The 6,432-nt window shown below is 48.8% G+C and overlaps 1 protein-coding gene across 1 annotated transcript in view; it reads right to left on the reverse strand.

Annotated features, from left to right (window-relative positions):
- Positions 1-6,432, reverse strand: part of LOC140077749 (cytochrome P450 2C18-like) — a 57,124-nt gene that overhangs the window by 8,198 nt on the left and 42,494 nt on the right. The gene's annotated exons all lie outside the window — the stretch shown is intronic.

Raw genomic sequence — 6,432 nt, forward strand, 5'->3', positions numbered from 1 at the left:
AACCTGACATTTGGGAAGAGAGTTCTAGAGTATGGGGGAAGCACGGGAGAAGCCCTGAAGGCAATTGTGTTAAGAGCGGATAGTAATATAATGAAGCAGAAGGTCCTGTGAGGAACAGAGATTACGTGTGGGGCGGTATTGGCTGATAAGGTCAGAGATATATGGAGAGGACAGGTTAAGTCATGGTTAATATTTTGAACTGAATTTGTTGTACAATGTGTAACCAAAGGAGAAATTGGCAGAGAAGAGAAGCAGAGGAGAAGTGAGTAGACAGAGGGATGAGCCGGGCAGCAGAGAGGAGAAGCCAGAAGACAGAGGGATGAGCCGGGCAGCAGAGAAGAGAAGCCAGGAGACAGAGGGATGAGCCGGCAGCAAAGAGGAGAAGCAGAGGAAAAGAGGAGGAGACAGAGGGATGAGCCGGGCAGCAGAGAGGAGAAGCCAGAAGACAGAGGGATGAGCCGGGCAGCAGAGAAGAGAAGCCAGGAGACAGAGGGAAGAGCCGGGCAGCAGAGAGGAGAAGCAGAGGAGAAGCCAGGAGACAGAGGGATGAGCTGGGCAGCAGAGAGGAGAAGCAGAGGAGAAGCCAGGAGACAGAGGGATGAGCTGGGCAGCAGAGAGGAGAAGCAGAGGAGAAGCAGGAGACAGAGGGATGAGCCGGGCAGCAGAGAGGAGAAGCAGAGGAGAAGCCAGGAGACGGAGGGATGAGCCGGGCAGCAGAGAGGAGAGGCAGAGGAGACAGAGGGATGAGCCGGCAGCAGAGAGGAGAAGCAGAGGAGAAGCCAGGAGACAGAGGGATGAGCCGGGCAGCAGAGAGGAGAGGCAGAGGAGACAGATGGATGAGCAAGGCAGCAGAGAGGAGAAGCCAGGAGACAGAGGGATGAGCCGGGCAGCAGAGAGGAGAAGCAGAGGAGAAGCCAGGAGACAGAGGGATGAGCCAGGCAGCAGAGAGGAGAGGCAGAGGAGAAGCCAGGCGACAGATGGATGAGCCGGGCAGCAGAGAGGAGAAGCAGAGGAGAAGCCAGGAGACAGAGGAGAAGCCAGGAGACAGAGGGATGAGCCGGGCAGCAGAGAGGAGAAGCAGGAGACAGAGGGATGAGCCGGGCAGCAGAGAGGAGAGGCAGAGGAGAAGCCAGGAGACAGAGGGATGAGCCGGGCAGCAGAGAGGAGAGGCAGAGGAGACAGAGGGATGAGCCGGGCAGCAGAGAGGAGAGGCAGAGGAGACAGAGGGATGAGCCGGGCAGCAGAGAGGAGAAGCAGAGGAGAAGCCAGGAGACAGAGGGATGAGCCGGGCAGCAGAGAGGAGAGGGAGAGGAGAAGCCAGGAGACAGAGGGATGAGCCGGGCAGCAGAGAGGAGAAGCAGAGGAGAAGCCAGGAGACAGAGGGATGAGCCGGGCAGCAGAGAGGAGAGGCAGAGGAGACAGATGGATGAGCAAGGCAGCAGAGAGGAGAAGCCAGGAGACAGAGGGATGAGCCGGGCAGCAGAGAGGAGAAGCAGAGGAGAAGCCAGGAGACAGAGGGATGAGCCAGGCAGCAGAGAGGAGAGGCAGAGGAGAAGCCAGGCGACAGATGGATGAGCCGGGCAGCAGAGAGGAGAAGCAGAGGAGAAGCCAGGAGACAGAGGAGAAGCCAGGAGACAGAGGGATGAGCCGGGCAGCAGAGAGGAGAAGCAGGAGACAGAGGGATGAGCCGGGCAGCAGAGAGGAGAGGCAGAGGAGAAGCCAGGAGACAGAGGGATGAGCCGGGCAGCAGAGAGGAGAGGCAGAGGAGACAGAGGGATGAGCCGGGCAGCAGAGAGGAGAAGCAGAGGAGAAGTGAGGAGACAGATGGACTAGTCGGGCAGTAGAGTTGGCCGACCTTGGTTCCAAATATAGTCACAAATTGTTTGCAAAAGTCCAAAGAGATGTTTATTTAGACGCAAAGAACGAGATGTATGATTTGTGCAGCACAAAATTCCTACCACCAAAAAAAATCATTCAAATCATGATACAAGCCACAATTCTGTCTAATGTCTCTATCGGGCCAGACCTGACTACACTGCGCTCCACCGCACCAATGTCCTCCATGTTATTTGTATGTTCTCCTTTTTCTCTATAACAGAACAGGCAGTCCCCAGGTCACATACAAGATTGGTACCATAGGTTTGTTCTTAAGTTGAATTTAAGTCAAAACTGTATATTTTATAATTGTAGATCCAGACAAAAATAATTTTTTGCCACAGTGACATTTGGAGTTTCAAAATTTTTTGCTGTAATGGGACCAAGGATTATGAATAAAGCTTCATTACAGACACCTTACAGATGATCAGTGCAGCCCTAGACTATGGGAAAGCATCCAGAGAGGTCACCAGAGGGTGGAAGGGTCCGTTTGTAACAAGGGGTCGTCTGTAAGTCGGGTGTCCTTAAGTAGGGGACCGCCTGTATATACTATATCTAGTGTACTTTGTATTTTAGATTACAGCAGGTTTATTAATCAGCGATCCGCTGTGCTCTAGTGAACAGAATTTATCTTTTTTAAATTTTCCAATCCAATGATAGTTACAGAGAATCTCTTTAAATGGACCTTAGAGACACAAACTGCGCTCATCTCATTTAGGAGAAAAGGTTTTTATGGATTACACAGTAAGATTAGAAGACCTTGAATTTGACTCCAGAAACAGCGCCCCCCCTGGTCTATGGACTGTGTCTGGTAATGCAGTTCTGATTCTCTTCCTACAATGTTCTGATTATTTAATACATTTTTTGGAAAAGATTAAGGATCAAGGACCAACTGTTACATGTCTTGGTCTTCAGCCGCAGTTGGGCATTTGGGGACAAGACCGTAGAATTTTTAATGCATAGAAGTCAGGATTGGAGAATAGCTTTATCTCATGCTATCATCTTACATATATGTTACCTGCACTTTAAAGCAGACTTATATCCTTGTCTGTATTACTTACCTTCTCCACTGACTTGTGTACTGTAACCTGCTTATTATCACTGTCTACTATGTAGCATACAGCAAACCTGCACCTCCCCCTGTATAAAGGCGTCCAATGTAATATTGAGTAATAGACATCCAGCACCTCCTCCTTTTATTCCACAGCTCAGCAGGTCATTGCATGTAACAAGGATTCACACTTTGGATCGCTACAGTTACCAGTGAGAACCTTGTTGGACCCTATTAGGCAGAATCCCGGTGGACCGCCCCTGTGAAACCACCTTTCCAGTAGTGTCAGGGTTACTGGCACAGTCACAATACATAAAGACCTAACACAGCGAAGAAATACTCACACAGCACGAACGCCCTGGCAGCTGACTGTTTCCTCCTCCCTCACTGTCTCCTCCCTGATTCTATTAGTTGTGTATTTCCCACACAGACCGGTTGGCTCTACACTATCCGCCTCTGTGTAGAGGTGAGGACTGGATTGTCTGGTTCTGATATTAGATAATGAGGTGGTCAGGGCAGAGGTGGTTATGGCTGCACGGACATTACTGCTCAGGTGATAGAACTGGTAAAACTGCTGCTATCCTCCATGGGACAGGAATTCAGTTTACGAGCGAGGGTTCATGAATGTATACGTGAGAGTGCGTATAGACGTATATACATGTAGAAATGTGCATGGACATACATACAGTATGAGTGTAGAAGAATGAAATGTATGTACTTGTATATGTATATATGTGTGTGTATGACTATGTATTGCAGTATGGCGGTTGTTGAAGCAGCACATTTATAACAGAAAAAGGACTTTGCATTTTTTTTGTAGAGGACAGGAGAGAAAACACAAGTAATGACCCAAACACGAAGTTTGAGTTTGTACCAAATGTTGCGGGTTCAGGTCCTCAGGACCCAACCACGGGCTTCATTAGAAGTTCAGGTTCAGCTCAAACTCCTTTGATGTTAACGGCCATGACTGCCGCTTGTACCGATCGCCAGTCTTAACTCTTTAAATACCGCTGGCATTCAAATGGCTGAACCCCACATGATGGCAGAAGCAGCTGACGCCATACGGTGCAGCGATTTTGGGGAGGTCCCGAATGATTTTGGGGATGTTGGTTCCCAATTACGCCATCGGTAGTCATGATCCTTCCCAAAATGGTGGTGGGCAGCGCTCATGGCATATCAGCCACCAGAGTAATTTAAACGTCAATGGCTTGATAGGTGGATTTTAACGTTCTGACTGGTCTGCTCATTTTGACACAAGATAATGAGCATTAATTAGTTTGATACAATTTTCAAGCAGATTTTCCATAATGGCTTCAACCTGGTGAAAAATATCCTGGACCTAGTGGACTGCAAATCATGTAATTGTTTTGCTGCATAGTAGTAGACCAGCACCTGGTGAGGTAGGAGACCTCTTTTTGGTAAGTTCCAGAGAGGCTTAGGCTTTATATCACTTTTTGTTCATTTTATAAATGTTCCTAATTCTGCCAAATAAAACTAATATCAGTTGTACCCAAGTTGCATGAGGTGGTCTATCAATTTTCTTTTGTGCCTTCCCAAATGTACCCATCCACTCCAGGCAGGGTCAACTCCAGGTTTCAGTAGGCCCCTGAGTGACACAGCCTATTCTATTGTAGATACCTGAAGATTTCCAGCTACAAACTTGGTCCTCGATTCTTGGGTCCAACCCCATGTCTTATAAGCTTCATCTTCCTCCCACCATGCGCATGCCGAACTCCTTTTACGTCTCTCTTCTTAAGCCAGTTGTCTTAAACCTCTTCTCCCTACAATTCATAGAATGGACCTAGCACAACCCGCAAGAATAAGAGATATGTCGACACACAATATATTAAGCTCAAATACACAATAGAAGAAAGAAGTGTGTCACATGACAATTCAGTAAACAAAATACAAAAATTCTTTATTAAAGTCAGACAACTACAGAAAATATCACCCGACAAACGATGGCAGACATGATAAAACCAATTAAAAGTGTACAAAATACACAGAATATGTACAGCTAGTCAGGACAACCATGTGAGGTTGGCCGACTAAACACCTCCTCCTTTATATAGTACATATGTAAACGTCAAGAGCAGCGCATTATAGAGGTCATTCAGAAGTTAGGTGGAGGGCTCCCCACGCGTTCCGTCACCTATTGGAGACTTCCTCAGGGATAGAAGTCAAAACTCTTTTCCCTGCAACTACCTCCTCCTGCTCCTGAGGCTGATTCCACTGATGTCTTTGAGGTAAAAGAGGTCCTGGATATGAAGTTGGTCAGAGGGAAGTGGTTCTTTCTCATCGACTGGAAGGGGTTCGGGCCGGAGGAGAGGTCTTGGATGCCCAAGGACAACGCTCCCTAGTGCAGATAAGCGTGATTCCTTCTAGAGGGTGCTCATGGTATGGTGAAAATAATTGTGCTCACCTTTGCTTGTTGTGCAGGCAGGCACAACATTGTCGATGCATATCACGGGTGCTTCCACGTCCTTGCCGGTGAGAGTGTCTCCGAGTAGTACAAAGATAAAAGAGCTGTGGATCTGGAAGTGAGAGGAGCCTAATTTCCCTAACCAACACCAGACAAAAAATACTGGACTGTGGTCCTCTGCAGAAGTTCCTCCAGATCAAGAAGAGGGGGAGGCTGGAGGTGGCGGTTACTGTCACGGGTACCCCTGCAACCCAAGTCCCGGGTTGCAGGCACATCCATGCACCCCTCTCTCTCCAAGCGCGGCGGGTCTCCACTTTGCCTCCGGCTGCCCAGCGCATGTGTTCCTGTCTCCTAGGGCCACCGTGTGGCAGCTTTCTATCTCTTCATTACTGATTGGTGTCATCCGCCCCGGTAATTTAATAAAAAGCTGGCCCCTTCCTGCATACCCTGCCAAATCTTTGTGCCTCATGCCATAGAGAATGTTTGTTACTATGTCCTGCGCTTGTATTGTGATTTCCCATTGTGACCCCGGTTCCGTTCCTGAATACGTTCCTCTGCAGCCAGCCCTGACCTTCTGCTTTTCCTTTGACTTTGATCCTGTGGTGCCTGTCTTGACCTCCTGTCTTTCCCTGGCCACTATTCTGCCTCACAATTCTGTTCCCCGCCTTGGCCGCCACTGTGAGGAAACTCACGCCTGTGGAGCAACCTGGTGGTATCCCGCTGCAGCAAGTCCAACCCTCTTTGCGGCGGGGTCTCGTGAAAACCGGGTGCCATTTAGACTCTGCTTACAGGTGTCGGCTTACGTCATTGCTTGCGGTGCTACAGTGGGTCCACTACCCCTGAATCCTGACAACCACCATTTATTTTTTTACAGGCCAATGACCCCAAAAACATCTACACCCTGTGTAAGGGCTATTTGGCCAAGAAGGAGAGTGATGGGGTGCTATGACCTGGCCTCCACAGTCACCAGACCTGAACTCAATTGAGATTGTTTGGGGTGAGCTGGACTGCAGAGTGAAGGCAAAAGTTCTCAGCATCTCTGGAAACTCCTTGAAGACAGTTGGGAGATTATTCCAGGTGATTA

This window comes from Engystomops pustulosus, chromosome 9 (assembly GCF_040894005.1).
Source record: "Engystomops pustulosus chromosome 9, aEngPut4.maternal, whole genome shotgun sequence".
Classification (NCBI taxonomy): domain Eukaryota; kingdom Metazoa; phylum Chordata; class Amphibia; order Anura; family Leptodactylidae; genus Engystomops; species Engystomops pustulosus.